Consider the following 23,865-nt stretch of genomic DNA (forward strand, 5'->3'; position numbering starts at 1 on the left):
CACTTCATATAATAAATCAGAATCGGGACTACAGGACTGAAGCTTTCAGGCTGGCACCACTGTTTCTCCTGGACAGAAATGTCAAGAGTATGCTATCGTCCTCCCAGTGGATTTTAGAGAGGTGAATGCCAGGATGTCACACCTTTCCAATGGGAATATCCAGTCCACACAGTAAGGCAGCAGACAGGTGCATAAGTAAACGCTAAACAAGATAACTTAAGTACTAATTGCAGCGTAGTCATAACATAATTCTCCTGTGATTCTGAAGACACCTTGTGCTCAGCTCATTGGTGTTAGTTAATTAAAAGCTGTTTCAGGCATGTGTGCAAGAGTTGCAATCACACTTCTGATTGACATGAAGTCTTACACATGTTATGAAATAGTTCTGCTCTTGCTGTTGATCAGTTACATGCAATATGAACCAGCCTCAGCAAAGATGTTCTCCAAGTCTGCTACTCCCTTGCAGCAGTATCTGTCCCTGTGCTCGTGTCATGGCCCTTGCTGTCTTGTGTTTGGCAGTGGAATTCATGTTTGGACTCAAAATTCCCTAAATTTGTCAGGTTTCCTCTTGCTGCAGGAAGAGTACAGAGTCACATCATTTTGCCAGAGGATCAAAGTCTTCCTTTTTCTCCTCCACCCAAATGGACAGAAGTTAAACCTCCAAGCACACCCATCAAGCTGTGCAAGAAGGTCTATCCGAGATCCAGACAAAAGCTGGCTTTAGGACTCTCTGGTCATTCTGATAGAAACTAGAATTAATCACATAATTGAGAATACCTTAGCATATCCCCGGATAAGAATCTCCTCCTGGAGCTCCAAGGCATTGCTGGAAAGCATGTGTTATGGATCCCTGCAACAGTCCCCTTGCATCCTAAGGGGATAGATTTTGCTGTCCTGATTCCATACGCCAAGCTGACAGACCCCAAAGAGGTATATTTCTCCCAGAGTAGTACGTGAACTGTTAGGTTAGGTCATTCTGGAAGAAAACATCACTGCCCTGTCCATGCTGTATCACGGATTTACTCTTTTCAGGTGAAAATAGAGCAAGTACATAATTTCCATTTTCATTAGAAACACATGCAACCTGGTTCCCAAATGCCTTTGGTGGAATGATGTTAAGTGGGACAGAGCACAGCCTCCCTGTTTTTATTTCCCTGATGTCTTTACCAGTTTTCTGGCTGACTGTGGGGTGCCCTCTCAGGATTGCTCCGAGAAACTTTGCTTGTATGGCATTTTGGCTGGTACCAGCTGGCAGAATCAGGCATGCCCTGAATCACAGTGGGGGACCTGCAGCCGTCTCCTCTCCAACTCTCTCTGTAGGTAGTGTAGACCATATGCTGTCCCTGGCAGGTTGCAACCAGCAGCACTAAATGTAGGAGCTGGCAGTGCTCTGCCCGCTCTCCCTGAAACACCACAGATATCAGAGGAGTTGCCAGCCATTGACAGGCAGGAGATTCGGCCAAGAGCCATCTGTCCATGCTTACTTTCTGCCTCGGCCGTTGCTGATGTCCAGCAAGCTCCCATAAGCCTGCAGAATGAACTGCATTTGGCCTCCTATAAAAAAACTGGTGCTGAGAGGAAGACGTGACAGGGAGCCAGCAACTTTCACCTTTAAAAGAGAATTGTTCATGGGAGAGGAAATTAGGAGAAGAGGAAGAACAGCCCGACCACCTACCTTCCTGGAACAGAGCTGTGTGTCACCATATGTGCATGCTTCGGGGCCTCAGGGATGCTGTGCTTGGAAGAGAGGTGACATCTTCATGCAACAAATTAATAATAGTGGTGCAAATAGAGACTGTAGTTTAATTACTATCGAGCGAGTTAGAGGAGGGCCACAAAGCCTATCAGAGGGCTGGAGCACATCCCCTGTGAAGACAGGCTGAGGGAGTTTGTGTTGTTCAGCCTGAAGAAGAGAAGGCTCTGGGGAGATCTGATAGAAGCCTTCCAGTACCTAAAGGGGAAAGATAGGGAGAGATTCTTTATCAGGGAGTGTAATGCTAGGACAAGAGGTAATGGTTTTAAACTAAAAAACAGTAGGTTTAGATTAGATACAAGGAAAAAAATTCTTCACTATGAAGGTGGTGAGGCACTGGCACAGGTTGCCCAGAGAAGCTGTGGATGTCCCATCCCTGGCAGTGCCCAAGGCAAGGCTGGATGGGGCTTTGGGCAACCTGGTCAGGTGGGAGGTGTCCCTACCTATGGCAGGGGGCTGGAACTGGGTGATTTTTAAGGTCCCTTTCAACACAAACTGTTCTATGATTCTATTGTAATCTCATTAAAAGCTCAGCAGAGAAGGAAAGAGGTGATGTGACAGATTTTGCTATCCTACCTAATTTAGACACAATATTGCCTAAACAGTGCACATCATTTGACTTCACAGCTATGGGAATATACACCCATGTATATGCCACAGGCTGGGATAATGCTGTGGGAAGTTTGGAGGCTATGTTTTGGGGCAGCAGGCATTTCCCATACACTAAATTGCCCTTGAAGATAGGTGCATGAAGTCAAGGGACCATCCCAACAGCCTGAAACCTTGCCTTCAATATCAGAAGGATATTGAAAGAATTCTAAAGAGTTGGACTTGAGACAAAAGAAAACATTTCATGGGTGTGAACATCCTTGAAAAAGAAGTACAAAAGCTCAATTTACACCTGCCCTATGGTGGCAGGACAAGCCAAATCACCCTCAAATGTCAGAGAAGCAGCTTGTAACTGGAGACACCCATGGGAGGTGGCTGCAGCTCCATGAAGCACCCTTCCAGAAACTCCCTTATTTTTCTCTTCTTAAAGCTTTTGTAGGTTCCAGATGAAACCTCTGAGCCATATGGGAGCAAAAGCGGGATATTAGGACCCAAGTGGCTGTAATTGTTGCCCAGGGACACTAGATGGAGATGCCGTTAGGGACAGAGATTAGGTGAGGGGCTGTGTCACCAGCCTTACAGGAAAAAACAGAGGGAATAAGTGCCCTCAGCTCACTGTTATTGATGCTGTTGGCTTTAAGTTTTGCTAAAAGCTTTTTGTTTTCGGATCCCATTACGGCTCTATACAGGCCATTAGTTAATTAAGTTATGCCACCAGAGTCTGTCAGTGCTTGGATATGCTGTTATTCACTGCCAGCTCTCTCAGGCTCCCCCTCATCTCCCTCCCCTTCACCCCTTGCCACTGGCACATTTGGAAAATACAGTAAAAATCCAGGCCCTGAGTGAATCAAAGAAGTTGTTTTATCCTTGATGAGGTTGAGCCAACACAGAAGCCCTGTGCCAAGTGCATCAAATCACTATTTCTACATACCTGTGACACCCACATCTTTCAGATACCGAGACCATCATCAGAAGCCATTAAATTTTTCTTCCCCCCTCAAGTATGCTTTTGCCACCCCCATGACAGGAGTTTATCTCTAAAAAGAGGCAACACTCAATACACACTAGCCAAGCCATCTGTACCTTGTAGAACTGTGTGTCCTCCAAGACACACAGGAAGGAGCAAATTGGCAAAGCCAAAAAGTGGCTGCCCACACCTCTGTTTGCCCCAATATGTGTGACAACACCAACAGTTTCTGCTGGAAAACAACCTCCTGTGGTGCTTGTTACCATCATTTCTTGCTTGAGCTCTGGGGTGTTTCATAGTGTCTGAGCTAGCAGAGCTAACAGATACTCCAAAAATGGAAGTAGTAGGCTCATGCAGACAGCCTCTGCACCTAATGAGCAGAGCATTTTAACATACTACCATACTAACAAGGCTCCCAAGACCTTGCACTCACCTGTGTTCAACACTACTGCATGACTGCACCAGCTTGGCGCTACATTTGATTTCTGTACATCACACTGCCCAGCCCTATCGGTTTTATGGCCCTAACCTGCTTATTGCTGATGCTATAGCCCATATTATCTTCCCAATTCTCCCAGTGATGGCCTGTTAATTGTAATTAAAGTGTGAAAGAGAATTATCAATATGAGTAGGCATCTATAAGGAAGACATGCAGGTGATACTGGAGGCCTCTTAGAAATCTCTCGAACCTCAGAAGAATGGATTCAAAGTGCTGTGCTGCACTTGATGCTGTGTGGTAAAGTGTGACAGACTGGAGGTTCAAGGCTCATACAAAGAATTCAGTACTGATTATCACCATGAGCTGCACCCTCCACCAACATCAGTTAGTTTTCTTGGAAGTCAGCTGCACAAGGTTATGAAGATTAAATGAGTCTTAGAACAGGACCAAATTATCAGTTATTACTACAGAGAAGAGTGGAGTCAATACAAATGATGAAGCATGTACTAACCACTTGGGCACATGGCATAGGCAACATTTAATTTATAGGTACAAGGACTTAAGAACGACAACAGCATCCTTCCAGGTCTTAAATAAGCGTCTTCTGCCAGAGCTCCACTAAGGATGTACACATTCAAGTAATGCTAAAGCAGCGATTCTGATTCAAAACAATGAGCTAGTACACACAGCTCCTACACAAGTTCAGTGCGCACACCTGGTACAATCTCTGCTGTTTCTGGAAGATGAGCTTTTTAATGAAAGGATTAGGATTCTTAAAAATAAATAAATCCAATTGACTGAGAGCAAAGTACAGAGTGAAACCATACGGATACATACCTTATTATCAATAGCTGAAGATTTTACAAGCCTAGAATGCAACTGATATAACTGGTAAACCTGAAGCTGTAGAATTTTTCTCTTAGCATGGAGCTATTTTATTCTTCAATAGAAGGGAAATGATACAGTTATCACCAGCTGATCTGGGCTGCATTTTAGCCTGTGCAGAAACTGAACCCAAAGGCTACTCAAGCAAAGGGAAGAAGCAAACTGCTTCTGACAAGTGACAACATGTTGTACTCAGACTGCTTCTTATCAGAACATGTAACAATTTAAGAATTTGCTTCTTACATTTTCTAAGAGCATATTTTTAGCCTCGCTGACTAAATTAAGTACCTTTTCTCCTTTCTCAATGTCTTTATTGCATACCCCCGACAGTAAGAAAGCAGAATAATCCAGTTCTTTTTCCTTATGGGACACAACTCAGGGTCTTTGTTGTCTAACATGATTTGAGGTGAGCAGGCTTTATCAGATCACTGACCTTATGAACTTAAATTAGTAACTCGTGGCTGTAGCACTGCTCCTCTTAAGGCTGAAAAAAATACTGTGTGTGGGAGTGCTTGAGCACGAGGAGAAAGTGGGGAATGTCGAGATGCTAAGCTGCAATTTGTTTGGTTTTCTCACAGCCAAGAAGTTTTTTATTATCAGAAATCAGGACTACATAAAGTAAAATGATTTACTGACATATCAATTGAAAGGACATGAACTTAACAGAAAACCTATGAAGGAAGTGAGAGGACAGTGGAAGATGGCAATAGGGACTCTAAATCCCACTACATTAAAACTCAGTGGGTGCTAGAGTTTGCATTGTCTGAGTGCTAGGTTCAAACTCTTCATACAGCTTTAAAACAGAACTGATCAGGCCTAATTAATTGTTGCCTCTTCTTACTGACATGCTTTGCAGGGTCTGCTTGCTGGTGCAGAGTGCCTCAAACTCTGCTGAGATCCCATGCTGACTTTTCAATGAGAAATCTTTCCCTGGGGCTCCATTTCAGGGCCGGATCTCTTCAATGATTTCATAAATGACTTGGATGTTGATGTAGAAGGTGTTATGGGTAAGTCTGCAGATGATACTAAATTGGGAGGACCTATTGACTCTGTTGAGGGTAGAGAGGCCTTGTACAGAGATCTTGACAAATTAAAGCTGGGCAATCACCAACAGTATTAAGTTTAACAAGAACAAGTGCTGGATTCTGCAGTTGGGAAGGGGCAACCCTGGCTGTACGTATGGACTGAGAGAGCAGCCCCAAAGGTTTAGGGGTCTTGGTTGATGGCAAGCTGAATATGAGTCAACAGTGTGCCCTGTCAGCCAGGAGGGCAAACATGTTGTGGCGTGCCCCAAGCACAGCACTGCTAGCCAGTTAGGGGAAGGGATTGTCCTGCTCTGCTCTTTGCTCGAGTACTGTGTGCAGTTTTGGGGTGCCACAGTATAAGGAGGATGTTAGAGAGTGTCTAAAGGAGGGCTAAAAAGATGATGAAGGGTCTGGAGGGGAAGACATATGAGGAGTGGCTGAGGGCCCTTGGTTTGTTCAGCCCAGAGCAGAGCAGGCCGAGTGGAGGCCTCATGGCGGCCTGCAGCTCCCTCACGAGGGGCAGGCACTGAGCTCTGCTCTCTGGGGACAGCGACAGGACCCGTGGGAACGACATGGAGCTGGGACAGGGGAGGGTCAGGCTGGGTGTTAGAGAAAGGTTCTGCACCCAGAGGTGGTCGGGCACGGGGACAGGCTCCCCAGGGTTATGGCACCGAACCTGCCAGAGTTCAAGAAGTATTTGGACAATGCTCTCAGAAATACAGTTTTATTTTTGTGTGGTTCTGTGTGGAGCCAGGAGTTGGACTCGATGGTCCTTGTGGGTCCCTTCCATTTCAAGAGATTCTATGATTCTGTGGTTAGTGGCCAGACACACAAGGAGATGTCACCTGAATTTCCACTGAGCTGATTTAAATCTATCATCTAAACATTCTTGTGAATGCTGTCCCAGGTACCTACTGATTTCTCAATGTTGAGTGTGTTCAGGAACCCATAAGACCCTGAAATTCCTCAAGAGCTGACCAGGAAGCTGAGAGCAGCCATCACTGCAGTCATAAATAGTTAACTGCAACTAGTGCTACCCTATGTTTAAAGACTTAGGGAAAAGTAAAACCACGTGTCAGAGACTCTTAAATAAAGATCTAGTACTTGTAGTACTTTAGACATATTCTTGTATGAAACTACTGAGCTTTACCACGCTCTTCCTAGTTAGTCAAAATGCAGAAGGCCATGTAGTCTATCTCCCTGCCCTAAAACAGCATAAGCGCTGCCTAAAATAACACCAGACTCACCTGATAGTGCGAAAAAGCTGAAATGCAAAGAATAAAACTCTGAAACCCAAGGGCTTAAAATTAGGCACTGCAATCAATGCTTTATCTTAGAGGTTTCCTCCCTGTGGAGAATGACATATCTCCCCCAGCACTTCTCAGTCTTCATCCCGATGCTACCCTTCAGCTATGCCAGTATAACAAAGGGGGGATGAAGGACCTGGGCTATGCCAAAACATCTCCTCCCTTTTCCATTTTGTTGTTTCATGGGCTTTCACACCCTTTCAATGTGCAGCCCCAGAAACTGCTGTAGGAACAGGGCACTGGTGGTTCAAAGGTGCAGGCCCACAATGGGCAGAAGGAAGATAGGTGGTTGGGAGGCTCTGCTGTATGGGTACAACCATGCCCTCATCATGTCCCTAGTGGCTGATCCCAGAGCCAGACTGCAGTGAAAACCTTGCAGTTATTACCTTGAAGTGATGGGCTATGACTGACATCAACCCCACAAGCACCTTGATGCTTGGCATGCAAAACCTCTCTCCATGAGCTGGGTTTTCTCAGGCCACTGTGCAAAGCCCGACTGATCTGAGTGCTCTGATGTCTCCTCAGCCAATCTGACCCCAAATGCTCGCTAAGCACAGCACCAAGTGCCCTATTTTGCATTGCCTGTAACATCCCAAAACAGTGTCTGACTTCTCAATTAGTCTGAGAAAGGACTGTAAACTTGAAATCCAAACTGATGGACTGTGAAATCCATATCACGTTGTCACCCACAGCACACTCTCTCTGCTCTGCACAGAGCTATAAATAGACTTTCATTATTAGCGAGCAGACAAAGGCAGCTTGGAAGATGTTCCACACTGACACTACTCCTGGGTTACTGATTTCTTGTTTTCACCTTGATAGAGGAGTGAAGATGGGGACAAGCAGGGAGGGGCTGCTCAGCAGCAACACAGCTGAAATCACTTCTTTCCTTAATCGGGATTATTTCTGAGAGGTTTTTTTTTTTCCTTTTTTTTTTTTTTCCTTCCTCATTCTCTCCCCTGGAGCCAAGAGGCTCAGAATACATTACCCAGTGCAACAGAATGCATTACACCCACCTCCTGTGTTAGGTCATCAGTTTAAGCTCCCAGAGACTGACTACTAACTCCCAACAATGCAGTCATTAAACCCCTACTGTTTTCTTTCTCCCTGTTTTCTTTCTGTTATCAAAAAAGGAAGATGATCTTTGCTTTAACCATTTAAATGTCTTCAGGGAGCTACCAACTTGGAAAATATGGAAGGACTTGAATCTTTGGGGAGGAGGCAGATTTTATCATGTCAGTCTCCTTTCCATACTTCAGTCTTTGCAAAGATTGAGTTTGTATGTGCCTTTTAGAAAAACCCGAATCCATGACAGAAGCAGCTGATATCCCACAGTCATAGAATCATAGACTGGTTTGAGTAGGAAGGGACCTTTAATACCATCTAATTCCAACCCCCTGCCATGGGCAAGGATGCCACCCACTAGATCAGGTTGCCCAAAGCCCTGTCTGACCAGGCCCCAAGAGGAGTGAGAAGAGACACAGATTCTGTGACCCCGAGGCATAAACCAGGAGAGTCCTGAATATTTGTGTCTTTTAGCCACAAGACACACAGAAACAAACCCTTTGTGCACCCTTTTTTTTAAAATAGTCCATTTAAAAAAAAAAAAAAAAAGGATCTCACACTAGGAACAAAACGGTTAACTTTTCCTGTTCATTCATACTTCAGGTCTAAACCATCACTGCTCTACCCATGTACTGGTGCCCTATGATATGCAGCAGCTATTTTTCTGCCTGTGGCTTTTACATCAAGGTCAATTAAACAAGTCATTGGTTGACCAGTATTTGCACAGTAGGAGTCTGCTTCTCAACTAACAGCAGTGAAATGTCTGGCCATAAAACCCAGGAGGGTTTAGATTTGGATCAAACAGCAGACTATGAAGTTCTGAGATATTTGGTAGTGTTTGTTTGCTCTGTAAGCTGCTTTTTTTTAAAAATCTCAACTTTCTTTGAAAATAAAGCAAACCCCCAAATGCCCATAATTCATGCATGCTGTCTGTGAAGAAAATCTTACCCACAGGGCTGCGTCTGAGGGTGCTGTCCCATTAGTGTGTCTTTTTCACAGCAGATAAGTTCACATCTTTCCAGTCTCCTTTTGAGCTCCATTGTCTATTTCTTCCTCATGACAGTTTTCAATTCCACAGCTTCTGCTGAGCTCCTAAAATAGTTTCTGAGGCTTTTGATGGAAATTCTATCAATGGACAAGGGAAGGAGTGGAGTATGTGGGACCCAAATCACTGTAACCCACATCTGTAAAATGATCCAGATTTTCAAGGCTTTGGTGTCAGTGACTCAGCCTTATGCATGGCCCAGCATCAGGAGCAGACAGTACATTCCAGCTTAGGAGCACAGAATATTTTAGGCATTGAAGGTGTTAGAAAGAAAACGTTAGGTGTTGTTACAGCCACAGTCCTGCACAGGTTTGGGAGAGCAGCTTGAGGGAGGTAACCTGTCTGGCCATCTTCATGAAGTGCTACTTGAGTAGTTCATGATCACATAGTCAAGTTAACTCTTTGATTCTTCCTGCCCAAAATGAGATAGAGGGTCACATATCTGTGGGTGACAGCTGTAGAGTGCCTCACTGAGTAATGCAGGGAAATGCAGCCAAGAAGCAATACCTTTATTCAAATTTTTCCCCACAAAGGCAAAGTTCAGGGACCATAACAAAACCCAGTAGTATATGACCTAAACCTGCATTTCATTTTTGCAGACTTCTTGGTTGGAATGGGGGCTGTAGATGGAGTTTTTACTATGTTACTATCTCTGTTTCCCCACAGACGCTGAATACTTATTTCCTAATTTCTGAAGTTGTACAATGCTACAGTCTGCTATGATAATTTTCATTTACCTAACCCTTTTTAGAAAAGCTCAAGACTAATTAAAGTTCATGCGATACAAAGACACTTTGGAACTCTATAGTGCATATTCACTGACTAATGAAATTAATATTAGGACAATAAGGAATATTACCAGAATAACAAATGCTCATGAGTCTTAATAACAACTGGGGAAAAAAGAAAAAAAAAGCAGATACTAGATGTTTTAAATCTATTAAGCGCTTCTGCTTTGTGTATTGACTCAGGTAATGAGTTCTATGGAAGGAACGCTACACTTGAAAGCCTTTAACACTAAAAGCTTAATTTACTGTACAATGAATAATACAGGGAGCCCATTCATGGGTCGATCAGAATGGGATGAGAGAGCACCAAAGGAGCAGACAGTTCATGTTAATAGGAAGCTTCAGGCTTATTTAAAAATCTATACTGTAGTTAAAATTAGAACGCAAATTGGAACTTGGCATTCTGTTGCTCAGGAAATTGGTAATGGGACACTAAAACCATGCACTTCTCTCTGTCTGGTCCTAGTTAGAAGAGGACAAAGGCGATGACAGTCACAGTGTCATATACCACAGGGAGCCATTAAAGAAAGTGATAACATAAAGAAATCAGCATTTTCCAGCCATTCACACAACAGGGTGTCTGCTGTATTCCTTTATTATTGCAAGTGTAGAGAAATATGGGTCAAAATAGACCCAGAAGTGGACATTGTTATTGTTATTTTCTTCATGACTGTTCCAAGAATAGATGATCATTTTGATTTTTGGTCTTTTTTCTTTACGTATGAATATATTATATTCACTGATGTATATATATAAACCAGTCAGCCGTCTGAGGCCAGTGGTATTGTCTGGATGAGATACACCGTTGACTCTTCTGTATTAAACAGCCCTTGCCTGGATTTGATAATGCAGGTATTGCCTCTCCATCCAGTGGCCCTACTGATGAGAGAAAAATGTCTCAAGGGGTTTTGTGTCTTTCCCAGAGAAAACTGTACCCATGTCAAAGTTCATGGTTACAGTTAGCAGTCATTTAGCATGACTGACCATGACAGCAAAGGGAGGAAAGGGAGAAAAACATGATATTTTTGAGGGATGATGCCTCTGTGTCAGGGCTGAGCCACCTGGCAGGGACAAATATATCACTTCACTGTTATCTTTCTCATGGTCTTCTAATCAGTCTTGCGGCCCCAGTTCAGTGCCACCCATTTCACTATAGAAAAGCATGTCACTATCTGAACCACAAGCTGGGAAGCAGAGAGCGGGAAAAATTCCATGGAAAATCCAGGTTTAGAACAAAAGTGGGAGGACAGCCATCCATATCCCACACAGAAGAACAGAGCTTCTAAGTGTCTTTGTCCTCTAATAGAGACCTTCCATGTCCTGACAATGAGGAGAACGAGCCCACAGTTCAGAAGAAGCGGACTGTCAGGTGGATTTACATCCTCAAGGAAAAGGTGTCTGGAGACTCTAGAAACACCCCTGGAGCTCATTTTAGAAATAAACCACTTTAAAAAAAATTAGCAATGATTCTTAAGATAATGGTTTCCAGAGTCAAAGGAACAATGGAGAGTGGTTAAATAATTTCTTGTTATTTTAAAACATGCAAAAAGTATTAAAAAACATTTTAAAATGCATGTTCTGAGCAATGCCTTATGCAAACATAATGATTAAGAGAAAAGAAATTATAGGCTTAAGTAGAGGAATAGTCAGAATTTTTTTTACCACTTTTTTGATTCCAATTTTTTTTTCTATTAAAGCCTGACATCCCTGGCTGACAGTTTAATTATTAGGGTAATGTGATGGATAAAGGAACTTGCTCTGCAGTGCCTCCCACTTACTAAACACTTGCTTGGAACTGCAGCTGCAAAAAATGCCACAGTTCCTCAAAGCAAAGATAATTTCCGTGTTGTCAGTGCCCTTAACACTTATTAGATGAACTCTTAAAGGAAAACCACCTGTTTCATAACTACGGGGAGCTTACTAAAGTCAGAGCTAGAGGAGGCTCCAGATCACTGAACGACTGTAAATTACCAGTCTAGCTCTTCAGCAGCCACATATAAAAACAAACCCTTCAACTTCAGAGGGATTATTTGAGGGCATCAAAAAAGCACTTAAAAATTTCCAATGTAAGTCAGAGCAAAAAGGCTCTGATCTCAATCAATTTTTGAGACTGATTTAAAATAAACAAATAAAAATAAATCAATAGATGTGAGAGTCCAGAATAACCACATAATCAATAGAGACAACACCTGAGTAGAGACACACAATCTTGAGTAATGAGACAACAAAGTTTGCAGTAGATACGATATTGCATGCTGTCATAAAAATTGCAAAGTGTTGCAGAATGGTCTTTTGATGCTGGCATCAAAAATGGAAAATTAAGTTTTGTACCAAAAAATACAAAGGATTGTATGGGTGGCAAGAAAAAAACAATCAACAATCAAAAAAAAAATCACAACCACCTTAGATGTACATTCAGACAGCTCCATGAAAATGTCTGCACAAAGTCAGCAGAAGGTCAGTAGTCAAATAACATGTTAGGGATTATTAGTAAAAGGATAAAGTACAAACCAGAACACTTCATTTCAGTCCAGCATGCATTAGTGGTGTTCCCAATGCAGTGTGTGTGTTTCTGGTTATGCCATCTCAGGAAGGTGCAGAAGAACTTGAAAGGCTACTGTGAAGGACAAGAAAGGGGATCAAAGATAAAGAGCTCCAAGCAGGGAGAGAGCCTTTAGATGAACAGGAAGAGACTTGGAGAGGCTATAACAGAATATCACACAGCATGGAGTCACAACACAAGAACTGTTGAGTATCAGATGAAATTATCAGCCAGAAGATTTACACAAAGAAGTGCTTGTTCACGCAGTGCATAATTAAATCATGGAATTCATTGTAATAATATGCTGTGGAAGTTATAAATAGGTTCAAAAAGCAATTAGGCACTGCATGGAAGAAAAGACTATCAGGACCCGTTAAACTCAAAGCAGAGATACAACCTGCAGCTCAGGAAAACCCCAAGCTAGAGGCTGCCAGAAGGTAGGAGGGTATGACAGAGAAGTAGAGCAATATGATTATATGTATGGTCTATTTTGATATCCTTTCCTCAGGCATCTGCTATGAACATAGACAGATGTTATTGAACCAGAAGGACCGTCATCTGATCCAGTATGACTTCGGTTTGTTAACTCCAACCCTGGAGCCTCAAATATATCTGCAGATGAGATGTTATCTCTAGAAACACCTCTTTCAGACCTCCTGCTACAACTGGATCAACCGTAACTGAAAGCAGACAGAGAAGCAAGCTGGGGACTGTTCTTGCAGCCTGGCAGTGTAGGTACCCATCTTGGTGTTGATCTTCTATTCAGATCTTTCCAAACTTTTTAAACTATGTTTAAACTATCATTAGATTAAAACAAAAATAATAATAATCATCATGGAGAAATTGGGAAGGAACCAGGATATCAAAGTGGGGTAAGTAGGAGAACTGGAATATCTACACAAGGGAGGCAGCTTGTGCTGGAAAGACAGAAAGGAAAGAGTTTGTTGTGCTGTACATCAAGAATATGTGCATTTCCCATGAAGTTCAGATGTGATGTATGCTTTCTGATGTCTGTATGAGGAGTAATGGGAGAAGATGCTTCTTCTGTAGACTGTGGACATCTGAAGGAGAGGATGTGGTGACAATAAGGAATATTAAGTGTCAAAATACTTGTTTGGAAAGGATGGTGGGATTCAAACCATATAAAATCCTTGAAATGGATCAGGAAGAGATATAACAACAAAGGAAATTATAAGGAAAGAAAGTGTTCTGGATTTGGTTCTGTCAAATGGAGAGGAACTGGCAGAGAATCTAAAAAGGGAATGTGACTTAGGTGGAAGGACTGTGAATCACTATTTGAAAAAAAAGGAAGGAGTCAGAGAAAAAAAGGGAAGGATAATGGGCTTCCAAAAAAAAATAAATAAAATAGCAAACTTCAACAAACCCAGGGGACTCATTTGTAGGGTCTCTTGGGAAGATAATTTAAGGGATAAAGGAGTGCAGACGAGCTGGCAGTTGCAGCAAGAGACTGTATTAAACGCACAATAGCAGCCTGTCTTGATACAAGGAAAGGACAGAGAGCACAGTGAGAAGACATTATGGCTGCATCAGGAGCTCTTTAGGGGCCCAAAAATAAACTAAAAAAATGTTACAAAAGACACAAAAGACAAAAAAGGGTGCATGATTAAGGATGAGCACAGAAAAAATCAGAAAGGTTTTGGGGCAAAATGGGTTACAGCTTGAAAGGAACATAAAGAGTGATAGGAAAAGATTTTGTAAAAGCATTAGAAATAGAAAAAAAAAAAAAGTGCCTGTCTGTTACTTAACAGGGAAGGAGAACAAATAGCACATGATGCAGAGAAGACTGAAGAATCCAATACTGTCTTTGCTGTAGACTATGCTAAAAAATTATGAACAGCTACTTAAGGCAATTAATTTTAACAAGAGGACAAGCTCAAATAGAGAATGAATAAGTTAAAGGAGATGTAGATAAGACAGGGGATTTCAACTTCATTCAATTTTGTAAGGAATAATGGAATTCACCAAAGGATTGTGAAGGAGTTCACCAAAGTAACCTCTGAACCATTTGCAATTACATCTGAGGACTTATGAAAAACAGGAGATATCCCAGAAGACTGAAGCAAAGAAAGGAGAGTGTTTGGAGAGACGGGAAAGAGGACCCAAAATCTGAGGCCAGTCAACTTTGCCTTTACACTTAGACTGATTCTGGAAGGAATTAATGAACAATCTATAGGTGCCAAGGTGAAAAAGACATGATAGGAAACTGCCAACAGGGATTTGCAAATAATATATCATGTCAGACTGATAACATTTCCTCCTTGTCAAAGTAGCACAAGTGTTGTAGAGGCAGTGGTAGGTGCAATTTAAGTTGTCTTCACGAGACTTTTCTGTAGTTTCTTGTCTTGTAAGCAGCCAAGAGGAAGATGGTGTAGAGGAAATTTCTAAAATATGGATTGATCATTACAAACATACTCATGCTCAGTATGCTCTTTTCTGTGTCCCAATAAGACTGAACATTCAAATTATGCGGTTTGCCACTAATGAGCCAACTTATCTCAGCTACCTTGGGGAAAGACAGTCAGCAGCATAAGAAGCTGCCATGTATTAGCTATTTCACAAGAACTGCCCTGTGCAGTCCTTTTCCCATTGGAAAACATGAAACAGCTGGAAGTGCCTCTATAAAGGAATGGTAACTCATTTTGCCTTGGATGAGAACCTATAACTTGATTATTCCCAATGACAGTTGAGGAGAAGCAAAAAAAGCCCAACCTCCTATGTCTGCCCCTCTACACACAGCAAGTGGTCAGTGTTCTGGCGCAGTTCACGAGGAGTGTCCATGCATTAAACCCCTTCTCTTTAATGAACCCTGGAGGTACAGACATGTCTTCAGATAAATGCAGCATTTCAACAGTTAATTAAAGCTTGCTATCAAACTCAGAGGGCAGTAGAAGGGGTCCTGTGAGGGTCTTCCATGGATGTGGTCCATTCAATATTTTTATTACCTTGGATGATGATGGAGAGAAGGCTCATAAGATTTGCTGATGAAGTCAGAGGTGTTACAGGCACCCTAGAGAACAGGATCACAAACCAAAACGATCTTGACATATTGAAGAGTTGCTCTGACAAAAACAAAATCAATAAGTAAGTGCTCTTCTTAGGAAGGAGAATTCAGATGCAAAATGGAAAATAACTGGCTGAGCAGTAGTAATGCAGAAAATAAGTTGGGGTGAGAGCTGACCACTGAATGGGACTGAGTAATATGCTGCTCTTGCAGAAAAAGTGCATCTCATTCTTGACTGAATTAACATATGGAAGACACAGTAGGTAACTAGAATTATTCTCCTTTATCTCGGTGGTGAAACCTCAGCTGGAATATTGTGTCTAGTATTGGACATCCCACTAAGATGTAGAAAAATTGGAGAGAGTCCAGAGGATAACAACAAGGATAGCAGATTAAAAAATGGCCTGTGGGGAACTGGCTTTGTTTTGTTCAGGAAAGGATGGTATGAGGAGGGGTATACCAGTGGTTTTCCATCCTATATAAGGTCTGTAACGACAAAGGCCTACGGGGAAAAAGAAAGAGAAGAAAAAATTAAAGAATAAGCAGCTTATGTTAGACTTCTGGAGGTATTCCTGAAGAAGGGAAGCAGAATGACTTCAGATGATTTGAGGAGCTCCAACTACAGAACTTTTAAAGAGCAGGTTAGACAGATATCTATCACTGATGTGATCAAGGAGGAATAATTGTCCAACCCCACTACCCTGGGTGGGAGAAGGTCCTTCCCCTTCCTCCTTTTCCATGTTTAAAAACTGTATTTCTATAGTCAGGAGGGAGCTCCGTAAGGACAAGCAGGGAAGCCACAGAGATCGGGAGACAATGTGGAGACAGGAAGGAGCTCTGACACTTTCTAGGGATGGCCAAAGGCTGGATTCAGAGGAAAAGGGGACACCTCTCTGCAGCTCTGAATGAAGTAGCAGATGTCCAAGATTTAAACATCCCTGCATCAGCATCTTCTGCTGGCTCACTCAGGACAGCTGGGTTCTGAGCACAGGGATGATGTGCCCCTCTTCCCTCAGCATGCTGCATGTTTTGGATACTTGTCTAATCTTCTGGATCATTTATTGCATATGGCCTTGAGAAACTCAGTGGAGGGAAAGCAGGGAGTAAATTGCAAGGCCAGAATGGATAATTTCTGCACTGCACTCGTCCTTTATTCCTTGAGCTCAAGTCTTGGCACTTTTTTCCTACCCTGTGGCTAAAAGGATTAGAAGGACAAGGGAGGAGGTAAGGAGGTTTTCACTCATATAATTGTCAGAAAAACAGAAGAAACAAAAATAAACATTTAGGGAATACAATCTAGAAATGTTATTTTAACCCAGAAAGTAGAGAATTGTTTATTTCTGCCTGCCTAATGAACATATTATCGATGAAGTTTGTCCGTCCTTGTCACCATCACAATGTCTGCTCCTGTCAGATTCCCTCATTTCACTGTCATACCCCCCAAATTATCCACTTAAGGAGCAAGTAAAACCCATTTCCTAGCAGGTTTCAGCTTGTCAGCAGAACACCATTATAGAAGTCTTGTGCATGAACTGTTCTTGCTGCACTATAGTGCTGTCCCAGTTACTTCCTCACAAGAAAAAAACAGACACTACCATAATATCCATGTTTCCGAAGAAAAGAGAGCCAGCTTCTGACTTCAGATGCCTGCACTCATACCTTATAGTAAGCCTAACAGGCTTTACAAAGGAATATCTCAGGGTAAAATATATCTTGAAATGCATTTCTTCCCTGAAAAGCACAACTTTCACTCTGCAGTGTACTTGGAAAATCAGATGTTAACAAATAAAAGACACCTTGAAAAGATTGCTCCAAACAAACATGCTTTACCAAAGTCAAATTCCCTCAAAAGCCTCAGACCTCGAGATCTGTTTGTTCATTCCTTTATAGAATCAAAATTTAGGAAATGATAAAAACTATTATATCATCTAAGGCAGCTCCTCTCCAGATTAGGACAGTTCTTACACTGTGTTGTTTTATCCACGGAAGCGAGAGTTAGGGAGTCTGGTTAGAAGATTGGTCAAGAGGCACTTTGCATTACTGGTACCATTTCATTAATTGCTTTTGAAGCTTCATGCCCTGTGCTGCTGGTGGTTTGCCTCCACCGTGGTTGCTCACAAGATTGTCAGAATGATCCCTCTTTCCTCAGGACTTCTGCAGCTGAGGCTGGAGTGTTCCAGCGGGAGGGGAGAGCAATGGGCCAGTAGATAGGCAATATCTGCCAACATCCAAGGGTGTCATGATCTTTAAGGAGCAGCAAGACCGTTCCATCTCAACGTCCAAATCCTTATAGCCCAAAATAATGGCGAAGCATACACCTACCATGGCTTCTTCCCTGATCTAGCCTGATTGCCCCATCAAGTACTCCCAAGGGAATGCCCAGAGGGATCCAGGTTTGGATGGAGGATGGAGGCTGCTGCATTGCCCACTGCTCTGTGATCATTCGGGTTTTGCCCAGGGATAACTGGATCTGTCATGGTCTACACTTACGTGGTGATGAAGGGCATCATCTGATCACAAGCTTGCCAAAAAAACAACTGATGAAATAACTGAAACCAACATCATGCACGTAAGAGCTGCTCTTGAGCAAAACAAAAGCCTTGGCTGGAGTGATGAACTCTTCAGAAAACAATGCACAGGTCAGAACTGCAGCTGGCAAGAGTCACAGACAACAGGGAAGAAATAGTTGCATTTCCCAGTCAACAAATCCCTTCGGTAAACACTGGCAACTGCATAGTTTACTCAGAAAGAGCAACCAGACTCCAAAGAAGCACTTGCTCAGGCAGAGTCAGACCTGTGGGCACACAGGAGGCAGGAAACATAAATAAATCAGTGTAGAGGAGCTGCTTCACCCCTTATACCACACCAGAGCAGGAACACTGCAAAAACTGCAGAAGTGCATCTAAATGGGGAGATGAGCACATCAGGCTCCTGAGAAAACAAAAGTCAGGGGCTCTGAAACAGAAGAAAGAATCCAGACTTAAATAATGAGTTCAGGGCTTCATTTTCCTTCATAGCAGGTTTTATATTAATAGTTTGGGTTTAGCAGGGTTTCAGTACTGTTAACTCACAAATAAGTATTGACCTTATCCTGGAACTGCCCGAGAAAGATGCCCAGCACCCTGCTCATTGCAAGGCTTACTTCCTTGAAAACTGGGCCATGGATACCTGAAGTACAACATCAAAACGTGTTTCACTGGGGACCAGAACACGCAGAGAGGAGAGTGGCAGGCTCCTTCTGAGTCCAGCAAAATCTCTTCCTAATGAGGCACTGGAATAAACTGAGGTAGCAGATGGATCTTCAGAGCATCTCCAATTTGCTTTCAGACAAATGTTCCGCATGGTAAATAACCAGTGTGTTAGGTGCTTCTGCATGCTGTTTGGATGAATGAACCACATTACATAAAAAATAAATATGCGTGTATTTCTAACACAGCTGGGCAGCTTCCACAGGACATGAAGCAATGATGGAGAAACTTCAATTAACATTTAATATGGAATAAATCAGATCAATACCTGTGTGAAGTTTTGCTGGTGCATTTACTATTCAATGGATTAAATTCATATTGAAACAATATTACAGTGCTTATCCTATATCAACTGAATTATACAGAGATCTATATTCCCTGATGCGGTATTTCGAACTGCTCAAGTAACATTGATGACTTTACTGAGCAAAGATGCACAGACCCAGAGGCGAAGGCCAAAGAGTCCCAGAAATGACTGATATTTTCTGGCATACCAGTTCCTGGACACCCACTTTGAGATGTTTTAAAAAGGGTTTGAGCTTATGCAAAGTACTGAGTCTGCTCACGTCTGAGAACAAATCAGGACACCCCAGTCCAGACATGGTCTCACCTCATAAACTGAGGCACCCAGATTCATCAGCAAATTTAGAAATCATCTGGAACTAAAATAAATAGGCTTTAAAATGGGAAGATGAGAGTGAAACAAAAACAACTATAAAAAGCCTGGCAAAGAAATCTGCACTAAAGCATTGTCTTTTTTCCAAGTGTGTGTCTGCATGGAAGTTTTTCTTTGGAGACGGGCTTTTCTTTTTTTATCTTCCTCTGATCTGATTCTCAGCACTTAGGAAAGCTGCCAGCAGCTGAGGAGCAGCCACGTTTCACATGCTTACCTTGAACTTCATTTGATAGAGCCTAAACCATTACGTTATTTGATTGGATTAGGAGGAGTGCACTGCAGCATTGCATCATTACCTGAATGTAGTTGACCTCTGGGGAAAATGTACTTCTGACATCTCGATCAATCCGGCCTGGTGATTTTAGCTCCGGCAGGAGGAATGCCGAGGGAGGCTCCAACACCGCAGCACAGGCAGAGCTCCCGTGCAGCATCCGTCCCCTGAGAGCAGATGGCCCAGGCGCTGACCTGCTTGCGTGACTTCTGCAGCCGCTTTGCTTTGTGCACGGTGAGTGGCTCCAACACGGGAGAGTGGAGCTGAACCAGGAGTGAGCACAGGCTGGGTATAAATGCAGCCAGGCAGCGTGCTGAGAGGCATGGGAGGAAGGTGGAGGAGGGAGAGGAGGCTGTTGGTGTGTGAAGCCATTTTTCAAACAGGTGAGAAGACTATTTTTAATGTTTTTTCCCCTTAGACTCTCAAACAGCCTCCATTAATCAATGTATAAAGGGGATTTATTAAAACAGAAATATTTATTCTATAAGAAGATGGGGCTGAAGCCACTGCAGGCTCTCAACACATGCAAGGACAGCTGGGTTTCTCCACAGTTTACAGCCACAATCTCATAGCCAAGGCCCCCAGAAAGAGGTGCTGATCTCTGCCCACTCCATGTAGCCTCACCAGCTCAGTCTCAGCACAAGAGAAACACATTTTGGGCTATGGATGGAGAGAGATAAAGCAATAGCTGGCAAAAGTGTCTGTCTTTTTCCCATGTGCTGCAGTCCCTCTCTGAGTTCGAGGGCTGAACTTAGCATTGGTGCTGAAGTCTTGTCAATCAAAGCTGCTTTGATTGCTGGTTGTGGTGGAAGGGTCCATGGGACAGACCTATGGCCAGGTTTGGCTTGGGTTCCTCTTTCACAATGGATTTCTTTTTTCCCTTCTATGATCTGGTTCATTGCACTAGTTTTGTTGTAACAAGGTTTTTATATATTTAGGACAAGATCCCAGGTTTCCCAGGGAAGCGTGGTTTGGCGGAGCTGGCCAAAGCGAGCAGAGCACGGAGAAGAGCAAAGGATCATTTCAGTTTCTCATTTTATGAGGAGGGAGGTCCTATGGGAACATCACAGCCATTTGTGTCTCTCCAGACCAAGACTTCAGCTGTGTCACTTCCAGGGCCTCCGTGGGATGCATGACTCCAAAGAGCTGCAACATGGAGTTTCACAGCACCCCCAGTCCCACTGCGGATCAGCGCTCACATAACCAGCTTTGATCCATGAGTGGCTCCAAACCAACCCCATCACAGGTGTTGGCATGGGTCAGATGGAGAATGAACCTACAGCAATTATCATTTGCAAAATAAATGTGGTCAAACGTTCCTTGAAAATTGCCTCTAAAGTGTTAATTTATAACTGATCATTTAATAAACATTTTGAAATTAGCTTTTACAAAGCCCAGCAGCCCATAGGTTGCCCACGCCACAGTGTTTCATAATTAAAAATGTCTCTTATCCAGGTGCATGTGTCTGTTAGATGCTTATAGAAGCAATTAATTATTTACCAAACCTTTAGCTGTTTATCATGAAAAATTCATAGAAAGTATGACCATAAACAGACTAAGCTAGAAAATGCTTCAGGAGATGAAAAAATAAAATTAAAAGCATTCATTTCAGGCCATGTAAGCACGTTTTCACTAACCAGATCATGGTGCAGAAAGGAGAAGGTCCTTTATCCTACACTAATTTTTAGGGTGCTGCATGCCATTGGACAGAGAAGCACCCCATCTCCTTGGCAGCACTTTCTTGCTTGCATTAGAGAACTTTGCAAGCAGCAGGCAGCTTGGGGAACCTTTGAAATTATTTACAAAGCTTGTTGCATTGCCAGCAACATCCCAACACTGTGCTGCGCAAGAACTTTATCTTGCAAAGCGGCTTCTGGTCTTCACACAGCACTCTCAGGTATCCCTGCTATGTGGGGTATACAGTTGCTTCGCTCCTGCTCTATGGCACCATCTAACCATCTGATTTTTGTAATTTCCCATGTAATGGGCTTAAAGGGTTTGTTTTGTTGGATAGCACGTATTCAATGTCAACAGCAGGTATCAAATACATAAATCCCTGGGTTTTACTATCTTCTATTTCTCTTTTTCTGAAGAAAAAGGCTCCTTTTATCTTAAAAAGTGTGTATGCTATCAATTCCTCTGTACCATAATCCAGAAGTAACAAGCTACTGCTACAGACTTGCTTGACTGTCTTCACCATCAAATCCTATTTTTGTCACTGGTATTATTTAAAAGTAATAAAAATCTTTGTGGGGCAGCCCTAAATGAATAAAGCAATGGAAGGTTAATGAAAGCATTGTAAGGTGAATCATTAGGAGAAACAGAAAACAAAGGTATAGGATGTATTCACAACACCAAGTACATTTCAAAGATAAAGGAAGTTCTTCTTGGAAGTACTTCTTGGAAGTACCAATCTTCTACACCAGTCATCAGAGGGATCCAAATTCCAGTACAATGTGGTCAATGGCTTTGATAGGAAATGTAGACATTGCTAGACATTGTAGACTCAGATTCCTCAAAGCCTGCAAAACCTGTAAGCTGACTTGACCACAACAGTTTTGTATTTCTCAGTTTCACTGAGGTGAAAATAGAAGGGAAAGGCACAGGAATCTAGAAGACCTTGAGGTACAAAGGGTCTATGCCCAATATTTTCCATTTGTCCTGTTCTTGGCATGACAAATTGTTCAGTGTGACCAAGTACAGGTGAACTTCTGAGTCCTGCCACGAAACCTATTCCTTGTGCTTCTCCTCCCAATGACCTTCCTCTGCCTTTGTCTCTGCACTGCATAGGTAATATTGTAGAAGCCTTTCTATACGGACAAACATTTGTCCCTTTAATCAGTATTCGTAGCAAGGAAGCCCCTGACAGAGGCTGGAGGAGGAGATGATGGGGTCATTGCAGCTGCACCATCTCTAATAGATATTCTGCTAAAATCTCAGTGGTTCATGTTCCCAAAGAGCTGGTTTTCACAGAAACAGTGATATTATCTGGTTTGCGCCTGATTTTTCTCATAAAGAAATGGATGTTGATACCCATTTAACACATCTATATTTCACCGACTAGCCTCCATGTGAAAATTATCAAATTTCTTCTACCCATTGGTAACCTTTCACAAAGTTACGTAGTCCTTTCAGTAATGTACGAAGACACTATGAGATACAGCAGGCACATGAAATACCCACAGTTAAGGCAGTATCACTCTGAGTCACTCATGTCCTGTTATTTTGCTTATCTTTTCAACCTGCAATATTCACTTGCAAAAAGGAGTCAATAGACAGAAGTTGCTGCTATCCCTGGAGGCAGGGGAGAGGAAAGTCTCTATGCATTATGTTTTCTCTCTCTCTTTCTTGGAAATCCTTCTATAATAACAAAAGACTTCAGCTCTGTGATAAAAGACAGCCCTACACACAGACATTTTTATTTTCTCTGGCTCAGTAAATCTGTAATTTAAACAATTTACTCACCAGGAGTAAATAAGAGACCTCAGCCCAGGGAAACTCTATACCCATGTGCCTACATCTTCCTAAGTTTTTGAAGCTCGGTTTTAAATGAATTGACAGGGAGCTTGAAACTAGGATTTTCGTGTTCTTTGGAGGTGCCTTCCTTAGTGCATTGTATTGTATCTGGGACAAAGCCATTTCATTTCCTTCTGTTGACACTGCTCTGCTTTATGCAGCTGAATTAAGACCTAATGAGCAAGAGAAGGGGGGGGGGGGAATTTCTCCATAATACAGTAGTTTGGGCATTCACCTGGGATGCAGGACACTTTCTCCTAGTTCCTGTTCCAATGAATAATTAATTATTTATGCAACATGGAACGGCTTCAATATGTGTAAATGAGAGAGACACATCTTCATTACTGGAGAGGCTGAAGTAGCTGCTGGCAAGGGCCGTAAGAAAATGCAAGCGAGGCACACACACAGCAGCGTGCCAGGAATGTGCGATAATCTGCCAGATGCAGTTTGGCTGGATCTTCCTTTTTTGCTTTTGTTTTGGACTTCAGTCCAAGAACTGTAACAAGTAGAGGCAGGAGGACAACGTCCTATCTCTAGACAAATCTCTAACGGTGCAAGATTTTATTTTTTTTTCTTTCTGTAATGAATATTCACTCCATGCTTATTCTTTCTCATTTTTGGTGCTTTAAATGGTGTTGGTTTTACTGTGTCTCTTGAAAGATTATTGTATAACAACAGAATTAAGGTCTCTTTTTCCATTTGTGTAT

Source organism: Cygnus atratus, chromosome 2 (assembly GCF_013377495.2).
Source record: "Cygnus atratus isolate AKBS03 ecotype Queensland, Australia chromosome 2, CAtr_DNAZoo_HiC_assembly, whole genome shotgun sequence".
Classification (NCBI taxonomy): domain Eukaryota; kingdom Metazoa; phylum Chordata; class Aves; order Anseriformes; family Anatidae; genus Cygnus; species Cygnus atratus.